This window comes from Phasianus colchicus, chromosome 8 (assembly GCF_987193195.1).
Source record: "Phasianus colchicus chromosome 8, bPhaCol1.hap1.1, whole genome shotgun sequence".
Lineage (NCBI taxonomy): Eukaryota > Metazoa > Chordata > Aves > Galliformes > Phasianidae > Phasianus > Phasianus colchicus.
This window is the reverse complement of record NC_143443.1, coordinates 8843593-8864472: the sequence shown is the minus strand read 5'-3', so window position 1 is coordinate 8864472 and position 20880 is coordinate 8843593. Positions and strand designations below refer to the sequence as shown.

Here is a 20880-nt window from a genome sequence, read left to right as displayed (position 1 = left end):
TTTGGCATTTCCCCAACCTAACTAGTATTTCTGCTCAGGCTAAAATATTTCACTGTTACAACAATTTGGCAATGATTTTTTTCTTTCCTTCTCATGTATTTTCCAAGCCAGTATCTTTATCCAGCCAAACCTCTTCCAGGCTTACACACATTTTTCTGGTACAATCACAAAATGATTCACTGTGGTCACTGCTTCAGCATTAGAATATTCTATCAGCCTATAAAGATGATCTAAATCTTCAGCAAAATTTTATAGCATGCCCTCTGAGGTTTCATTCAGTTGTTGGTCTGTTCACAATTCCCACCAAACCATGCAGCATTTTAAATATGGGCTGGCAAAAGAAAGAATAGTGTATTTCACCTCTTTGGAATGATTTGTTAAATTACAGCTTCAAGACATCACAAGGCTTTCTAAGAAAGGCTCTGAAAGTCCTGAGTAGATGAATCACTGTGATTCTGATGTCTTTTGGGAGTTATGGCCAGTAAAATCTTTGCCACACAGAGATGTGGAGAGCAGGAATTCCAGCTACCCTAACATCAAATAATAGGGGATGGAAATGTAAGCCGGATCTGGGCACAGCCTGTGGGATGTTATGGGCACAGTCAGAGAATACTCTGCAATGGGATACCACTGTCTGAAGCCCATTACTGATTTGGTAGTAAAAGGCTATATTGACCACAGCCGTAATTCTGAGAGTACCTTTGTGGCAGAAGAGAGTAAAATATTAAAAGCTTCTCAATGAATTGTAGCACAGTGAGCCACTGTCTTCCAAGTCTAGTTGGAAAACACAGGGGCTTTACTTCCCTAACCAACTCATTATTACCTCCCGTATGACCTCCCCAGTTATCACAGCCCAGTTTGCAGAACTGAGTAGATGAACACTCCTATTCCTTCTATTCCAGCACAGCACAAAGGCCTGAGCTTTGTTAACCATGTGAGGTATCATGCTTCTGGACACTGTTTGAACACAAGTGTTAGCTTAAGCAGTGTAGCTCCATCCTATTTGCTTAGTGGGTGCTGAATAAGAGGACAAATGCACCAATCACACAGATTTTATATCACTTTTCTACAGAACAAAAACCTCTCTCAAATGTATTATCTCAGATTTATAATGGAAAACATGACTCATCTGAAGCTACCGTAGTCAGAATAACATAACTGCAGTTCATCTATAATGGTGCAGCAATGAAGAGACTCACAACCATAAATATTTTTGTCACCACAGTTTCTGCTGTGAATGGGGAGCAATGTAATCACAGTCCTGACATCATGACTGGTTATCAGTTTGTCTTGTGTCTGAGTTCAAGATACTATCATAAAAGTTACACAACTGTTGGCCAACTATTCTTGACAGGAAATTTAATAAAATACTTAGTAATCTATTCCTTGAAATGTAGAATTTACATGGCTTCTGCTGATCTATCCCATGCCTATTTTGAAGGATAATATCACACTCTCTATGCCTTTTTATTCAAGGCTTTCAATTTTGCACAAAAGGAAGCTATATCTTAAAAGTATAAATGAATTTGTCTGCAAAAAGCATTACAGATAAGAAATTAAAGTTGGTGAAAACGGAGTGAGTATGCTGTAAAGATTATTAGCTTTCCACAGTACTGCTTAACAGTACTTTAAGGCTGAAACAGAATAATCAGATGTTAGAAAAAAGATGGACTACTAATTTATTGCTTTTTTTGAATTGAACTTATAGTTTTAGTATCCAGCACATAGTTTTAATGTAAGATATCCTAGACCCAGTGACTATACGGTAGTGAAGAAAGAACTTGACAGTTTAAAAATTAACTGCAATGCCAGTTTCAGACAACTTACAAAAATATTTTCCATTAACTGATAGGTAAATACAGATTCCAAAGCTTCCTTCTCATAACCTTTGTATTTCTGTTACCTAGATCAATCTAGCAAACTTTTGGCATCTTGACACTGTGGTATCAAAGTATATTTAGTTTTCTTTTGTAATAATGTGAGAGTTTGCCTGATATTTGAGGAAATTATTGGAAACTTATCAAATTTTATTGCCTTCAACATCAATGAAAAGTTGGTGTGTCTCAAAAGACAATACCTGCTACTACAAGGATTGCTCTGAAAGCAATGTTTTCTATTTTATTCTGTTGGCCCTGTTTGTCATAGGCAAATGGTGGTGGTACAACAGCAGAGGTTGAATCTTCCCACCAATTTGTCACATTTTGTTGCCATGTAACAGATGGCAGCAGAGGGGAAGTCTGACAAACAACGTCTGACATGGAAGCGCAGCTGAAGCAAAGGTGTGGAATTGAATTCTTCCATGTGGAAAAAAATGGCACCTACTGACATTCATCAACACTTTCTGAACGTTTATGGATATCAACTAGTGGATATGAGCACAGCGAGTGCTGCATTTCAGCAGTAGAGACAGTGACAGTGGGTCACCTTCTCTGATGCAGATTTTGTCAAGTGTTACATGCAGCCTCTTGTTCCTTCCTGATGAAAAACATAGCTAATGGCTGTAAGTAGTTTTGTAGGTAAGAATTTGCTCTATCAAATAGTGTTACTGTGCTCTTTATATTTATTCCAGTTTTCATGGAAATAAATAGGAGGCATTACTTTTGGAGAAACCTATGTATTTACTTCATCATTATATCCTGATATATCAAGCAATCTGTGATTAAAAAATCATCTTTTAAGCTTACAATGTAGTCTTTAAGCATTTTCTATGATTATTTAATTTATACTGTCTCTTACTTCATCCCTGTGATGCAAAGTCTTTTGCAAAGACAGATAGCTTTTGTAACAGTTGGTGGACAGACCCAAATAGTAAGATTTTCTTTGTTGGTTTCTGCAATTTACACTGTTTTTTGAAATATTCATCAAGTTATTTGATCTAGCTATATTTTTCCATGAAGTCTTAAGCTGAAACAGTCACAGTCCCCAGGAAATCCCACCTTTGCATGTGTAAATGAATGAACTACCCTCAACCCCGCAAGGTTTTCTCCCTGGTAGCACTGAGAAGCCTGCTTGCTCGTGCTAGACCTAATCTGGAGTTCAATTTTCAGGACTGTCAGCCAAGCACCTCTCACACAGCCTAAATTCATTGTGAAGTGCAAAGGAAAGGCATGAAAGAGACACAAGTTCTTCAGCATTCACCAAAAGCAGCTGATTTAAAGCAAACGATATCACCTGCTGCATGGGTTGACTTGTATCTTGCATGGATTTTCTTAGCAGAGATAAGAGCTAAATATTAGCCAATAGGTTTGAGGCCATCTTCTGAACAGACACAGACGATAACCTTGTGAGCTCAGCTGTCTGCTCTGATTGCCTTGCAAATGATACTGTTTTCAGCAGGAGTTACAGGAATTTAAACAGAGTTTGTACTAATTGGAATTGCACAACTACACACTTCTGCGCTCAGGTGGCTGTGGAAGCACAGTGGAAGCTTACTGGATTTCTGAATATGGGCTACCAGAACTCTGAATAAACTCTTACCAAGCAAAAGAATCCTTCCAGTCTAGACAGTAACTCTGTCTCAACAACCTATCTTTTCCCTTGATACCACACATCCAACAAGGGTCATTTGCTTTCAGGATTTATACAAAATCTTAAAATATAGACAACTTAGTAACATCTTTTCTTTCTGTGCCCATAGTGAGGGGCTTACAGTGGTGAGTGTCATTTATTTTCAAGACCCAGTTCCTAGAATCCTATGATCATCCTCCTACATTCTTCTCACAGATGAAGCACTGTGTATACAGGTGCTTGCCAGTACCCTAAGGCAATGATATATGTGTTGCAGGCAGACTAGCCAAGGCTGCCTGCAGCTCCATACAGGCCTACGTACCCTGCTGCACAGTGTAGCATATTGACACAGCATGCATGACACTTATACAGCAGGTACAGCCCTCCAGGCCTTCATGACTCTCCACGGGAAAGCACATGAAATAGAAAGCATCAAAAGCAGAGTAAGTTCAGCAACTCAACTTTCGCTTTCATTTACGTGGTTTGGGGGCTAGATTCTTTAGTTCTAAACAGAATCATGGCTAACTTCTGCCATTCAAACCGAAGAGCAATTTGACAGCAAATTTGGCATGCATCTCCATCGTACTGCTAGCTTGAGTTGTCTCTGGGTGCTGTATCAGGTTTTTCTCAGCCTAGCTGAGCCGTGCTGTCAGTAACCCTCCACACCAACAGCGATGTCACTGCAGCAGGCGCAGCAGGGCTCAGCACTCTGCTCCTCCAAACTGCCCCTGAATCACACACAAATCCAGGGCTGACCACAGAGATCAAGCAAGTTGGAGAAAGTTCCTTTTGTACCAGAATTTTGTACCTGATGTGCACCACAACCCTCTTAAACGCTGTACGTAACTGCTGGGTTACCTACGGCTTGCCTGCACTGCTCTCCTTAACGAGTTCGGTTAGTGCATCACGGATCAGGAATCAGACGCTCAGAGGAAAAAGCAGGACAACAGACTTATAATTGGTCTTCAGCCGGGATTCGGCATGAATATTACGCGTGCCTCGGGTCAGGATTTCCCGCCGGGCAGCCGCTCAATAGCTGGAAGCGAGGCAGGAAGGAGGCGAGACGCTGCCCTCGACGTGAGGGATGAAAAGACCGCTCAGTGCTGCGTTACGCCCGCTCGGGACGGCGAGGCGCGAAACACCACAGAGCGCCGCGCGCCGCAACGGCTGTAACGGCCGTAACGGCACCGCGTGCCCGAGCGCGCTCACGTGACGGCGCGGCGCAGCCCGCCCCAGGAGGCCGGTTGGTTGGTTGTGCCGCCCGCGGCGCCGGGCCGGGCCGAGGGCGGGCCGTGCGGTGCGGTGCGCTGCAGGGGGCGGCGGCTGTCACTTCTCCTCGCGCTTCCCGCTCAGGTGAGACGCGCGGCTGGGCCGCTGTCCCGCGGGGCGGGCGGGGAGGGACGTACCGCGCTCGGGAGCCGTACGGCTCCTGCGGCGTGCCCGGCGGGTTCGGGGGAGGTCGGGAGGCAGCTGCGCTGCGCCGGAGCTCGGGAGCGGGGGAAGGAGCGGCTGAGGCGGGTGAGGGGCTGCCCGGCTGCCCGGCGGGAGCGGCACCTGCCCGGCCGCCCGCCGTCCCGCGCCCTTCCCGCGCAGCGCTCCTCCAGCGTGCCGGGCTGCTAAATGCTGCTGAAAGTCTTTTTTATGTTCTTTCACTGGGTGAGCACGCCGTCGGTAATGCGCTGAGGCGTTTCGTGGAACGTGTGATCTGACTTTCATGTTCGTGAGGAGGGCTTTGCTTCGGCTGCCTCCCTTGTTTGGAAAAGTCGGTGGGCAAAGTTAAAATCCGTTCGCGTTTTTCTTTCTGAATATCGATCTGGCGCGTTTACTGCAAAAGCTCGAGTTTCTTCTCACGCGGATTCTGTTTGTGAATGGACTTTGTTTGAAAAGCCAGTCACTGAATTAACGCAGCACGCACAGAGGTAACTGGAGCTGACGTAGCAGCGAAGTAGCATCTATCGCCTGAGCAAAAATGGAATGTTCCTGCCCCCGGGTTCCTGTTGAATCTTAAATTATTAATGGATCTGCGCATTTCACAAACAACATTCGAAATGGGCACAGAGTGCAAACACGTGTGGGGAAGCAGATCCGCAGTAAGAGTTGTGCAGGTCGGCCCCAGGAGGAGCGGCAGGAGGGGGGCTGCTGGGGGAGCAGCGTGGGCTGCGCCTTGCCCAGCAGTTCTGCAGCTCTCGAAAGAGGAATGAGAAAAGGGCAACCCTTTCTCCAAGTGGGCAGTGTAGGAAATTGGAGCTTCAGCGCATATGTTTTTGTTGAGTGCTTATTTGTCCAAGTCACTGTGTACACTGCTTGTGGTGTGCGTTAGTGGCATTGGTGGTACCCCGTTTTCTTTCAGAATCCAACTGCCAAATAAAAGTGTTTAGATCACACATGATTGGTTACTTCATCTCAGAGGAGACCTCAAGTAAAGGCATATTTGTGAAAACTGATGGTGAAAGGAAAGGTGAAATACTCGCATTGTACCAGGGTTCCGGAGCATTAAAGGCTTGAATGTGTGTTCAGTGGAAATGTTGACTTAGGTATCAATGGGAAGTAAGATTTCTAATGTCTGTTCAACCATGTAATGTACAGTAAGTGAGGTGTGTCATAGCAGAGAATGTAACAGCAAACTGAGCTTCTGCTCTTAGTTTTATATGAACTTTCTCTGTACTGGCAATCTTAAAGGCAAAAGTTTGAAATAGAAACATCGTATTTATAAGCATTTTTTTTTCCACATAATGCCTTGGAGCTTGGTGAACAGATTTCAGGTAGATGCACTGAAAATATTTGGTGTTGTAGAAACACGAAGTAAATAGGTAGAAGTGGAAAAAATAAGCTTTTACGTAGTTTGAGAGGATAAAGTTCTGCAGTACTGCTTGTTAATAATCTTTTTAAAAATAAAAATTGAAGAAGAAAAAAAGGTTGTATCAGCATAGGCTAATGAACAACCCAAAGGTGCAACTGGGAGCATTCAAGGAGTAAATTTGACTGAACTCTCCTTAAGTTTTCTCCTATGTCATTAGGGAAATGACTTCTCTTCAGCAGAAGAGGCGCTGGCCCTGGATCCATCCAGGGAGCCCAGCATTCTACATGGTCTCATCTGTGTTCCTGCTAGGCCTGGCTTGTGCTGCGGCTATATTGCCTGCCAGCCTTTGCAACAGCCTCCTCTGCTTCTTGACAGTTCAACAAAAATTCACCGCCTTAGAAAATTAGGCTATAAAAGTACTTCCCTCACTGAATTACTGCTTGTTCCAGCTGGCTTTATTTTCCCTCAGTTTATGTCTGTACTGCATGTCCTGCAGACAGCAACACAGTGCTCCTGCAACACCTGTGTATTGTGTGTGAGCATCAGTCCAGGTGACAGCCTGTTTCCTGCCTGAGTGAGGAGCACACCAGGGAAGGAACTGTGCTGCTGTGGTCAGAATAGATACTCTGTAGTACGGAGTGCAGAGTAAGAGATGCTTCCAGCCAGATCTCTTCAGCTGTGAGCTCCTTAAGACAGATAAGGAAGTTAGATGCATGATTTAGCTGCTCTATTTCTGAGATGATCTGCCCCCACTACCACTGTAACAAAGATCTTTGCTAAGTTAGACTTGTAACTAGGAAGCACAGTGCTAATTAAGAGAACCTTTCTTTTATGGTTTAGACTACCTTCAAAACCAGAAAGTAGAAGTAGGATTGAGGGGTGAGAGGAGGCAGACCAGAATCTTTTCTTCCTTTTTTAAGTGAACTGGAACTTTTAAGCTCTTCCATAGTAATAATTAAATCAGGTTTAACTACATTCTGCCTGTTTATACAATTAAAAAAAATTCCCAGCAAGCTGGAGAGTCTCATTGTGGCCTTTAACAGAACAGCAGTGTAAATAATTAATGACTTCTGGAGAAAAATTATGAATGGAGCTAGTGGAAAGGCTTTGCACATCTGCCTGAAAGTGAGGAAGATCTTAATCTGTCAATGGAGTCAGTATCTGTGGATTTTAGTGAGGGCAAAGCAGAGAAATGCTGGTTGAAATACCTGAGATCTCAGTGAAATGACAAGAGAGGGAGCTGTGAGTTTATGATCAGATGTATCAAATCTTTTTTTTTTTTTGAGAGATGTGAAAAAAAGATGGAAATAACCTTGAATCTGGCATCAATAACAAGGAAACAAAAGTTATGAATGTCTCAGTATCACATGAATAGGTGTTTAAACAGTTTAAGACTCCCATGTGTGCTAACATCTCTACTTTGTTCGTTATTTGGGGTTTGTTCCATTGTGGGGTAAGGCTGTGATTACTAGGGTTGGTATGTGGGGGCTGTTTGGGCCTGCCCTCATGGAAGTCAGGGTGAGGACAGTAGGTAACGTGCTGAGAAGATTCTCAACAATCATAGCTGTGTGAAACAGCAGCTAAGGAAGGGTAAGAAGGGTAACGTGGTCTTGGCAACTGAAATACTTAAGGCTGACTAACAAAGATGCTCCTTCTATGGCAGAAGTAGTATCCTTTTGGAAGGATGTGATATAAAGATTGTGCCCTTGATTCTAGTGTAAGTGTAGTGCCTGTTTCACAAGGTGGAATCAGGTGATACCTCATTTTCTGTGCTCACCTCTACTGCTGTCTTGTGCAGGGTAGTATCTACTGAAGGTAGGAATTTCTGTGGGAAGCTGATTTCAGCCCTAAATTCAACTCTGATTTGTATAAGGAGGAAAGTGCCTAGGAAATCTAAGCAGACCTCTTCAGCTGAAGAATCTGCATTTTACTTCTGCTTTTCAAGCTAGCATGGAACCTCTAAAGCTCGTTAGCCCATTGAGCTTTGCTTTCAGGACAGCATCAGGGATAAAATCAATGTTGCTCCTACCTTAGATTCTTGGAAAACCTCAACACTGCTGAGAAGCTCACCACAATAATTTACCACCCAAAGTAACACTTCTCTAATTAATTTCCTTTGGGACTAACAGTGGAAGCAATAAAAAAAGACTACAACTTCATATTTTTAAGACAATCTTGTTGCCTTGTGGATGGTGGTAATAAGGTGGTGGTTGGTCTGTTAAGCAACCTATGAATAACTAGTTGACAAATTCCTGATGCAGCAGTGATTGGTTGTAATGCATAGTGCTTTTTATATCTACATCTGGAAAACAACTATAAAAAAAGCTTTTTTTTTAAAAAAAAAAGAGAAGTGTATCAATTGCCACATGCTCAAAATCTCAACTGTACCCATGATTTTTCCAGTGCATTGAAGTGAAAAGTTTGTGTTCTAGTGCAGATACTCAGTTTACTTATGTTTGGAACTTTGAAAGACTGTTTTGTTGACTAAGCAGTGTTGCTTTACAGTATAAAATATGATAAATAGAATGTCTTTTTTTTTTTTTTTTTTTTTTTTACAACTTTAGGTTGAAAATTGTAAGGTTTATGGTCTTTTTTTTTCCCTCTCTACTTTTCCCTTCAGGAAAGCCATGGTAAAAGACATGAAATACCTTTAATGGAATTCTGATCCTAATCAAGCAGTTAAAAATGGATATGAATATTATTTTCTCCGGTGAGGTAAGTATTCTTAAAGAGAAATGAAAGTAAAGCGGATTTCCTTTGCTTTGTATTGCTGTTGCCACTGTTGTTCTGTCCAGCTGCTTTTTTCCATGTGTTTTCAAGTTATAGCACCTATAACTTTGAGAGCTTTGCACTAGAAGTAATAAGTGAGAGTCCTAGGATTAATCCTTTCACTTACAGAATTATTCAACTTCATGTGGTTATTCCTCCAGATAAAAAGAAATGGATAAGGGATCTGTGTTGTTCCAGACTTAGTGCAATGGGCAGCTTCTACACACAGTAGCATTTGGCCTAATATCCAGCTTTTGAATGAAGCATCAGAGAAATAGAAGCTGCTAAGTCAAATTTTGAATAAAGAATACTTAGAGCAACTGTAGACAGAGAAAAAGAATGAAGTCCTATGGTGAAGAAAGAGTTTATCTCACTTCTATTTCCTTTTTTTTCCTTAATGCAATCAGGCATCCCTCCCTTCTGGCCTGCGCAGTCTGAATATAGGTTGGGCTGTTGGTAGCCTGAATTACAGGCACATAATAATGCTTTTGCCAAATCACATACCCAGCTTCTTCTGTACTGAGCTAGATCTCTGCTGTTTCTTAGGGAAGAATAAGTAAAAAAAAAACCAACAAATACATCCCCTGAATTTAGTTAGGATCACAGGAAAATTCATGTTGTAAAGGAACCTCAGGAAATGATGTAGTCTAATTTCCTGCTCAAATTTGCCAGTAGTCAATGAAATTCAGACTATAAAGATCAGTGAATTAAAGTTCAAAATCAGTGAATTAATGTTCAAAAACAATACAAAATGAATTTATATTTTGCCATATGTATTAAGTGTACATTATAATAATGCAGATAGGACCATAACATGCTTCTAAAATTTATTGAAAGGAAAATATTTTAATTAAGATTGCAAGATGTGAATGTGATTTTTTTTTTTTCCCCCCTGAATGAAGGAAACAATATCTCCCTGACGTATTCATTTCTTGTAGTCACATATGAAGCTTCTAAAGATGACAGTGAAATGCTGCAACTACTTTTGAGAATGGATTCCCTGCAAGACTGACCCCTTCCCCCCCTCCCAGGCATCCCTAGGGAATCTATTTACTTTCTCATGTAACCAAATTGCTTTCTCATAATAAAGGAAAAGGAAGTGAACGCTTTACTTATCCTGATATGTGTTTCTGAAACACTTCCTCTCAAGTATAAATATTTGTTCATGGGAAAACATAGTGACAATGTGAACAAAAATAAGCATATTATCAGGAAGCCGTCTCTCCCCCGGTCTCTCAAAATAAACACAAACCCAGTGCTCTTCCTCATCTTCCCCTCCCACACCCGCTCCATCCACCCCTGCAATTCCAAACTACAAAACAGAACAGTTAGTGAGCCCCAAAATAGCTACTTAAGTGCATTGGCCAGCGAGGGTCATCCAAACAAGGGGTTAATATCATCAGGAAGATGAGAGTTCAGCATTCTAAACCTGTTAAGAGAGTCACTGAAGGGAAGAGATACATCCTTGTTTACTTTGGATTTCTGCTTATCTTAATGTGCTTTGAATTGATCCCTCAAAATTGGTAATTTGATAGCTTTAATAGTTGCATTAGTAATTTGATGAGCCCTCTCCAGAACACCATCAATAGCAAACATTTTGTGAACAAGAATAGAATCATAGGTAGTGCAGTTCCTGAAAGCCAGTGTATAATAGTATGTGACTAAAAGTTGTGATGCTATTAATTATTTAATACACAATAAGAGAGATTTCAGCATCATGGATGTATGCATTAGTGCAAAGTGGCACATCCAGGAACTCTAGTACTGATACTGGGTATGAGTGTGGAGCAAGTTGCACTTCCCAGTTCTTGAAGAGAATTTAGTTTGTAAGTGTGTACAGAAATTGGCTTACATCTCATACGTGATACAGAAAAAAGCTACATCTATGGAAGACATGTATGTGCAGAATTATTTCCTCCTTAATATCCCAGTCACAACTTATTTGCTTGTGGGCTTCTTGAGGAATTAGGAGAGCACTAGTAGTAAATTCAGCTCTCTGGTTTGAGAAGCTACTGCTGTCCCAGAGATAACTTTTTCCAGTCAGTAAAACAAAATGGTGTGTATGTGTTACTGTGCACAAGAATGCGGACTCCAGCAATTTAATTTAGGTGCCAATTCAGGTTGATAAAAACCAGGCTCTGGACTATGCAAAACCAACAGAGAGGTGTATGTGTGTATGAAACAGTAACATGCTGTAGAACCAAATGTAGATGAAGTAATTTTAAATCCTAAAATTACTTGCACTAGTTCTTCCCAAACTGGCAAATGCTTGTGACTAGAGAACATGAGCATGAGGGAACTGCTGCATGGTTTTGACTGGTGTGTAGAGGGAAGGGGCAGTGTTGCTGTGTTTGTAGCTTTTAGTCCTGAGAATTGAATTTACATTCTCTAGTAGTATTTATCAGACTGTGAGATCCTGTACTATGCACATTTCTGGCTTCTGTGCTTTCACTAAGAGGAACGACTGGTTCTCATCGCACCTATGCAGAACCAGGAAAAACCGTCTGTTATTTCTGGGTGAGAAACCAAGAAATAAATGCTGCAGTACTGAAATGTCCATTAATCCAGGGCACTTAAACAAGGTACCCAGCAAAAGAAAACCAAGTTGTGAGACATGTTTATAAATAACTTTGTTACCCCAGAACATCCAGTTGCCAATTGGAAGTACCTGTGTCTCCCACTCTCAGAAGCAAAGGCAGTTGCAGTCTCAAGATGAGGGTTACCAGCAATAAAAACATACTGAGCATGAAAATGGTACTAGGGTTTTAGTTACTTGTTTTCACTGCTTTATCAGTGATGATGTGGAGCTGGGCTTATAAACGGGCAAATGTTGCAGTAATTGTTCTGAGCAATAGTACCATTTAGACCTGAGACAGATGTGTATTGTGACTGTGTGCATGCTTTAGTTCATCATTTACAGCTATTGCTTAATGCTTCATAACTGTGGCTTTCTTTCAGATGCGTGTTTTTCACTATTCATACTTGCTTAAACTTACCTGTGGATTCTTGGTTGCTAAATGAGGAGGAATATTTCTACAGATAATTTCCACTCTTTTAAGGGAAACTATGGGACAGGCTTTACTTGGGGCCATGCAACTGGTTCTGTTAGAATTTCTTCAGGTTTGAATCTGATTCTTTTAATCCTCCTTTCCTTATGTGTTTGTGACAGAGCTTCCCACTGGTAATTCCTTAATTAAGTAACTGGCAACATTTGTCTTAGTAGTAATATATTTTTTACTGTTGTTTTGAATTTCAGCTAGAAACCTTGCATGAAGAATAAGTATTAGCGTAATAAACATTTCTCCATCATTAGAATTTAACATTGTCATCTCCTGTAACAGATACTGTTCTAAAGTTAACTCATACTCTTTCCTGACTAAAGATTTTGGAGACAAGCTGGGGGAGGCACTCACTTGCAGCTTCTGAAATGCTATGAACTGCACTCTGCTGTAGCACTTCAGCCAGCAGGTATGGGCACACATAAGATTATAACTCCGTAATTCTTCTCTTACACCCTTGCTCAGAAGAACTCATCCTAACTCAGAAAATAGTATAAAATGTTCTTTAAAAATAAATATCCACCTGCCTTGCTACCTTACTTAAAAAGAAAAATATATCTATTATAGAGTTCAAGATATCTCGTTAACATAACTCCCAAGAAATTTCAAGGCAGTGAAGCACTTTGGACTTCATTAGAACTACCCACATGCTGGATTAAATTTAAAATTAATGCTGGCTATTGTGGTCAGTTTTTATTTGTGCAGTATTAAATTCTGATACTGGCATATTTAAATACAGTAGTTATCTGTAATACAGTAGTTATCTGTTTGCATATGCATAATTGGAAAATGATGGCCTTTACGTCATATGTTGCAATCACACAGTATATGTAGTAACTTGAATCCTCTGAATTCTTCTTTTCCTTAACCCATTTTTCAAGTGTGTGAGGATGATTGACAGCTCCTGGAGGTTGTGTATTCCACACACTCTGTAAAAATTGCAACTATGTATAACAAGGATGTGTTTTCACAGCTGCTGGCATTTAGTCAGTAAAGAAGAAAGAATTCTGATAAGGATTCCTGGTGAAAACAGTTTGGGAAAAACCCCTTAGACAGCATGTAGTGAATCATGCAAACCATCATTTCCTGCTTCTGAGGCTTTTTCCTCAAACTATAAAAGCAGATCTCCTCAGTGCATTTCTCTGCAAATCCTGGAGTTACTGTTATTCTTCAGCTGTGCTATTTTCTTAGATTTTATATAAAATGTTTCAAAGGGAGATAAAATTGTCAGCCCAGAGCAACCCCAGTGAACTTTCTGCGTGTGATGTAAGGCCTTGACTCATTAGGGAAGCAAAAACTGCAGCAATAAGATTTGTTTAAGTTTATTGAAGTAAACCACGAAAACAGTGGAGTGCTGTTTGTGTAAACCTTGTGTTGACATAATCCAGGCTTGTCCATTGAATTTAAGTTTGTTTTGCAGAAATGCAGTCTTTGTCAGAATCTGTGCCTAGTGTAACTAAATCAGGTAATTATAATTAATTAATAAACTGATTCACATAGCTGTAAGAGACAAAAGGTTTTACATTTCTGGCAAAGTTTTTTCTTTAAAAATAACCTGTGTTTCTGAAGCAGAAGATGTAGAGAAAGTAACAATGAATTTGGATCTTAAATTATGAAAGCCATGTGCAGAATCACACTAGTCAAAATAATGAAGAATTTTACTGTAATCTTTGAATAAAAAGAAAAACTAACCCAAAGCAATACATTCTTTGAACAGCGTAGTGAAAAAACAGTAGAGTGATAGGCGTTTCATTCAGCACTGTTTTGTTTTAGCTACCTGATGTCTTTATTCTAGGACCTGCATGTTGCAACTAACATCTTCTACAGATACCACCTAATCGAACCTCACAGGGGTCAAGTGGAAAGTTTTACTCATTGCTTTCAGTAGGATAAATATAGCTACCTATAGCACAGAGATGCAAAAGTAAATCATATTTAACAAGACTGTTTCAAAGATTAATGGTGGTGAAATTAAGCTGCCCTTGATTCTACAACTTAATCCAGCTCTTTTGTTTTCCAGCCTGGAAAAAACAATATGGCTTTGGATGCTGGTGTTATATGTAGGCAGTGATTCAGAGACATATACTAGTCTTTGACTAATAAAAAGGAGATAAAATACACTTCCACTGTCTTCCTCTTCTCCTCTGACCTACACTTTCCCATTCCTGTAACTAGATATCTTTGTTCAAGATTTGTCTGCATGATCTCTTTATAGTATAAACAACTTGGAGCAGCAATTGCATGTAGGTGCAAAGTTTTCTATTTCTATATCGTTCCTGTAGAAGAGGTAGTCTTTGAGCAATATTGTAGCTTTTAAAATTTGATCTGCATTTTGTATCCTTCTACTTATAAAACTACTAGGCTTTTAATACATTAGGTGACTTTTACATGCCCCAGAAGGCAGTACATTTACAATGCTTTAGAGTGTGAGAGAAGATCTATTTATGTCTGGCTTTTAAAGCTCAATAGCCCAGATCAAGAGGGAGAAGCAAACGCAGCATTTGCCATTGAGAGCATTTTAGTTCCCAGATATCAGTCACTGTTTAAAACAGAGTACTCAGAAGTACATTTTAACTGATCTGTGTAGAGAAGGGACTGAAACCAACATCCAGCCAGAAGGTTAGACAGAAAATTTCCCCCAGCTGGCTGTTTGCTATGACTCTCATTTCATTCCCCAAAGAAGTTCTTGCTGTTCCATTAAGATCTGACTGTATGGCAGAAAGGTTACAAGAACTTGTAACAGTTATGCAGAGATTAGCTTTACAGGTGAGATAAATGGATAACATAGTGCAGACATGAAATAATTTCTTCAAGGTGCGGATTTTCTCCTGGGGTTAGCCTTTCATGTATGTGTGAATGTTTTCCTATGAAGTGGCAATAAGGAGTTTTTCTGGACTGAAAACGTGTTTCTGACATGTTCCTACTTTGTGAACAAAGGCAGTTCTTACAAAGTTGTCAAGATTTGAGAATTCTTGTCTTAGTTAAACTTCTACCGATGCATTAGCATTTGATTTGCTAGTAAGCATTATATTTTATAACGCTCCTGTAACACGGTGGAAAGTACAGCAATAACAGCACAACAGCAAGGTCTTATGCTGTAGCAAGTGAGAACTTGTTCAAAGGCAACAGCCACAGGAAAAAAAAATGGAAAGAGTCTGCTTAACTTTAGAAGGCCTCAGGTAGGTAGGGATCTCCAGCAAGATACCCTTGTTTCCACTGCCAACTCTTAAATGAGGTCTGGGAAGGGGTGGAGCCAGGGTTCTGGCCAGCCACTCAGGCATATTGCATGCACCTGAGCTCCCTTGGGTTGGCTTTGCCTTCCCACAAGGTGCTCCATCACTGGTTCAGGCTGTGAGTTAGCATTTCTACTATGTGCTCCAGCACTGTCACAGAGAGCAAACCATTGATTTCAAAGAGTCTCCTTTACTTCAGGAAATTGTGTAAATCCTGGAAGCAGTTGATAAAGCTGGCATGCTCTGGGTAGTTGGCAAAGTCTTATTATACCTCAGCGTAACCACCATTTCTAATTTTCTTTCCCTTTGGAAGAAATCCTCCTAATAGTCATTTTTTCCCATTTAGTTTTGCTTTGGAACAGTACATAAGCTGATTAAATCTTTCTTACTAATGTTGTAATTCTGAGGATCTAGAAGCAGGGAATGTAACCAAAGCAAGCCGTTGCAAACGTTTTACCTTTAAAAAAATAATTCCCTATTTCATAAACTGAACTATGCAACAAATTCTTAATATTGCCTTGTCCTCTCTGGATTGTAAATTCAGCAAACCGTAACTCTTCCACTTCTTCCCTTGGGAGACTATTATATAAGCATTCAGCTGTTCCTCTTGTTGTCCCTATTGAGATGAAATTTTATTTTGCTTAATTCTATCTTCATAAGCCTAACTTTGCAAACTGGGACAACTCACATGAATCCACCCCTTTTAAAGACCAGACTATGCGGCCTGTGCAGAAGAACTAGGCAGTATTAAAGGCAGTAATAGAATTTTGCAAGGTTTTATGGGAGTCTGACAGCAGAACTGACACCTACCTGAGTCAGCGGAGCGCTCTTCCAGAAGTTAAGACTTAGCCACATTCTGGGCTGTGCTGGGAAGAGCATAGCAAGGAGGTTAATGGAGTGATTACTCCCTTCATCTCAGGCACTTGTGAAGCTTCAGCTGAAGTAAAGTTGGTAGGGGCCTGAAAAGCCAGATGTACAGGGGGAGACTATAAAAGCTATGTTTATCTGGAGAAGAAGAGAAGGCTAAGAGGGAATGTACTTAGTACCTTCAGGTATCTAACAAAGGGCTATTGGGAAACAAGTAGACTCTTCTCAAAGCTCCACAGCAAAAGGACTATGTAAAATATATGCATATATTAAGCATTTTATCTCTCTCCATTAGGGAAAAAGAGCGTAGAAATACTATTCACACAGCAAACAATTGTTGCTATATCTCATTTGTAGGATGTCTCAATAAATTCTCATGCATGACAGGCTTCTAAAGGAATAAAGGTCGTGTACTGTGTTCAGCATTCAGTGAATAACTGGAAAAAAAAATAAATGCAAGTGTCTGTAATGCATACAATGAATATACGATTGCATACATTACATCTCCATTTCTGAAAACTGTGGCAGAATTGGGTGGGTACTATGAAAAGGGATGCAGCTGACCTATTTGATTTGCTTTATTCCACAATTGGCTGAGAACAGACGTTGAGATCGCTACGTAGAAACACCTTATCTCAAACTCTTAAATTCTGTCCTTATTAGATAAAAAAAAATCACTTTGCTAAAGGACTGCAAACAATATGTAATAGCTTTGAAAAGAAGGCCAGTTGTGAATGCGTATGCATTTGGCATGGGAATTGTATAGTTCTGAATGCAAACCCATTAATACAAAAAAAAAAAAAAGACAGGAAATGACTTGAATTTTAGTTCAATTTTAATTTTATTTTAATATGCATTTATGTAGTTTTTCCAATGTATTTTTCTCTTTATGAATTTTTTATGGGTAAAATCTAATGGAGTATGTACCAATCCATTACGAAAGTAGTTAGAAGTGATTTTGATATAGCCACATAATTAAAACCTCTAAGCCTAATTGTAGGGAAGTGTAGACTTCAGTGATGGGAGCTGGGTAATTCTGGTATTTTAATTCACATGCTGCCAGTTGGCTGAGACTACGTATCCCACATGCAGACTTTGCCATCCTCCCATTGTAATTGATGCACCATGTCTCCTTAATTTGGTTGTACATCGTTCATTCATGTTCTTTTTTATTACTGAAGGCAGGTTTCAAAGATTGTCCCTTCTGTCCCTGTAGGACTACAAGATGCAACGTACAGTCCAGATCCATACGGGATAATTTAACCTACTTTGTTTTACTGAATTCATTGTAAAATTAATATTTATTTTGGCTAACAGCTTTTTAATTTCAATATGCTCTTAAGAGCTTTTCTAATACTAAAAGCCCCTTCATTCAGGGGTAAAGGAGGGAGAACGCCAGTTTATCCTATGCTATTGACTTTATTCTTGCACTGCCTCAGGCTGCCTGTATGATGTCAGATCTGCTTTAGAATGACAGAATCATTCAGGTTGGAAAAGACCTCTAAGATCTTGCAGTCCAACTGTCCACCTACCAGCAGTGCTGCCCACTAAGCCGTGTCTCAAAATGCCACATCTACCCTTTTCTTAAATATTTTCAGAGATAATGACTTCACCACCTCCCTGAGCAGCCTATGCCAATGCCTGACCACTCTTTTAGAGAATAAATTTTTCTTAATATCTGTCTTGAGCCTCCTCTGGTACAACACAAGGCCATTCCCTCTTGTCTTATCATGGTTACCTGGGAGCAGAATCAAGTCCTGTAGCTGTTTATGCTGACTGCTTGTAAGTTTGTGTAACTTGTTTCAGGAAACTGTCGTTGTGCTTGGATGTTACTGCCAAAAATGGGAGAAGTAATTTCAGTTGTTCTGGCTGAAAACCTTGACGAGCAGTTCTGAGTTGGTAGAAAGTTCTCTAAGGAGTTCTCCTAACAATACATTTTGGAGGAGCCCCTGGAGATAAACCAAATTACCAGAGCCAGGAGCAGAAAAGTTGTTTCTAACATCAGTTATGGTTTATGCACAGCTAATGTTCTCTCATGATGCTTTTAATCATTTGAGAAATACATTCTCAACAAACAAAAGGTCAATTTAGCCCCAGAGTAATGCATACTATGTTGGAACATACAGGAATGTACCCTTACATTTTCACTTCCAAATATATTTTGTGATTTAGTAAAGCTAAAATAGTTCTAAGTAGAATTCTCTATGGGTGTGAATGCAGTTTTTTCTTCTTTCTTTTTTTATGCAGTTATTCTCTAAGTTTTGTGCTGGTGTTAACAGCACATAATGGAGATGCAGTGATGGGACACACTTGGCAGCACATAATCACGTTTTGGAGAGCTGCATGGACTTGGCAGTCCAGACTCTAGTTAAATGCTAGTCATGGTCCAGTGCCACATCCTTTGGGATCGTTTGTAGAGATGGAGTTTATTTCCTTCTCCCTCCATCCCCTGAAAACAGTCAAAAAAGAAAAATCCAAGCTGGCTACCTGGAACGCTTACACATCTAATTGAGTAAAGCTTTAACACTCGTACATTTTTAATGCTTATGCTAACTCAGGGGGAACACTTAGAGTTTATTACTATCCTTTCTTGTATCAAAGCCTAGAAACTGCCAGTTGCTGTGCTCTCTATTAGAGATGCATTCCAGCCACTTCTGAAGGTACATCACTCAAGTTTATGGTCAGTACTCCACGGTTCATTTAAATGCTTCAAAAAATGTAAATACTGATGATTAGGATTGTAAGACATGTCCTGGGTTTTTATTTTATACTTCATTGGAGAAGATGCAATCTGAATTCTATAAGAAGTCATACACTTGGGAGGGAAGGTACTGAATGGCAAAAGTTGCTTTAGATGGACATTAAAGTGGAAACTCCTTAGTAGCTTGCAGCTATTTCCACAGCTGCAGAAGCCTTCAGGCTTTGGATACCCTTTGATGAGAGTAAAAAAAGAAAGGGGAAACTTCAGACCTTTCTTTGAGCCCATCAGAAGCAAAGCCCTATTTCTTCTTACCCCTTTTTAACCACCTAACTTATCTCCATCATTGCTGGATTCTGTTATTTTTACTGTTGTGCACTAAAACTAACGCTTTCTCCCTCTTCCTTTATGCCTGTAGGACAGCTCTGTGTGACGCTTGCAAGTGGAGATAATGTTATTTTTATTGCAGTCTGGATGCTTCTTGAGTCATTATCAGAACAAGTCTGGTTGCTTTGCAGCAGTTTTCTCCCAGGTAACGCTAACTTACCTGTTAGAACCACAACGAGGTTCTCTCTGCAGTAGGGGTACAGCAGGTGTCTTTAATAAGGACATGGATTATAACTTTGTGGTTTGTCTTCAATAAGTGTTTGGACTGTAAAACAAAAGTGACCATAGAGGATTAAGGTTTGCCATGCCAAAAGAGCAAGATTAATACCCTCTATCACCTAGCCACTTTTTATCGCCCTGCTTTGCCCAGCAGGCAAAGTTAAGTGGGATGAACCTGGGCCTTATTGTTTCCTGGAACGCTGTGTCCTGGAAATGAGGGAACACACAGCGGTTTTTGTTATTACATAGAATGAAAAGTTTTAAAGAACATCAGTATAGAAAAAGTTGCTCATAGAATCACAGAATCGCTCAGGTTGGAAAAGACCTTAAAGATCATTGAGTCCAACCACAATCCAACCATACTACCCTAACTCTAACAGCCCTCTGCTAAATCATGTCCCTGAGCACCACATCCAAATAGTTTTTAAGCACATCCAGGAATAGTGGCTCAACCACTTCCCTGGGGAGCCTATTCCAGTGCCTAATAACCCCTTCTGTAAAGAAGTGTTTCCTGATACCCAACCTAAACTTACCCTGGTGCAACTTGAGGCCATTTCCACTCATCCTGTCACCTGTAACCAATGAGAAGAGACCAACTCTGCTCACTCTGTAAGCACCTTTCAGATATTGGAAGAGAGCAATAAGGTCTCCCCCCAGCCTCCTCCTCTTCTCAGACTGAACAGCCCCAGATCCTTCAGTCTCTCCTCGTAGGCCATATTCTCCAAGACCTTCACAAGCCTTATTGCCCTTCTTTGGATCTGCTCCAGCACCTCAATGTCCTTTCTGTATGCAGAGCATGAAACTTAAAAAAAAGAAAAGAAAAGAAAAAAAAAGAAAAAGGAAAAAAAGTCATGCTTAATATTTGCAATGACAGGAATTGTTCTCCTGTACTTAATTGCCTCTGGTGAAGTGCAAACTGTAATTTTTCTTGACATAGCTGTGCTCAACTGAAAAGAGTTGCAGTCTGACCTGGCTAATGTGAGTTTGGCTTCTGGGCATTTTTAAAATGGTTGACTGTAAGTAAAATGCAGTTGGATATCGTTAGTGTGTTCTTGGTACCGTTCACTGTTGTTTGGAGGAGGTGCTCTTTAAACAACATTATAACATGTTTTCCAAAACATGACTGTGTTATTGCTGGCAGACTGTGAGCTGTGAGTCCGGCCTGCTGTAAGAGAAAAATTTCTTTTTGAGTCACAGCTGCATCAGAAGAGTTCCCTCAGCCACAGCCCTTGTGCCTGTTCCCTTGCCTGTGCTGAAGAGTTAATTGCGCTTTATTGACATCAAGAGGTAAAGAGTCTGTGAGCAGTGTTTGTGGCAGGCAGCCTGCTCTGGAATTGAACT

General features: G+C 40.4%; 2 protein-coding genes across 14 annotated transcripts in view; one reads left to right on the top strand and one right to left on the bottom strand.

The window, feature by feature from the left end:
• Positions 1-4593, bottom strand: part of CABCOCO1 (ciliary associated calcium binding coiled-coil 1) — a 217547-nt gene extending 212954 nt beyond the window's left edge. For all 5 annotated transcript variants that reach the window (XM_090144854.1, XM_090144850.1, XM_090144851.1 and 2 more), the window contains exon 1: positions 4366-4593. The gene's annotated coding sequence lies outside the window, so the exon portion shown is untranslated. The remainder of the gene's footprint in view (positions 1-4365) is intronic.
• A 160-nt stretch (positions 4594-4753) lies between these two features.
• Positions 4754-20880, top strand: part of RHOBTB1 (Rho related BTB domain containing 1) — a 50472-nt gene continuing 34345 nt past the window's right edge. For 4 of the 9 annotated variants that reach the window (XM_031589956.2, XM_031589955.2, XM_090144846.1 and 1 more), the window contains exons 1-2: positions 4757-4860; positions 8928-9022. The gene's annotated coding sequence lies outside the window, so the exon portion shown is untranslated. Of the gene's footprint in view, positions 4861-8927; positions 9023-12458; positions 12545-19351; positions 19466-20880 lie in introns of all 9 variants that reach the window. The other 5 variants (XM_090144839.1, XM_090144840.1, XM_090144842.1 and 2 more) reach the window with 5 other exon arrangements.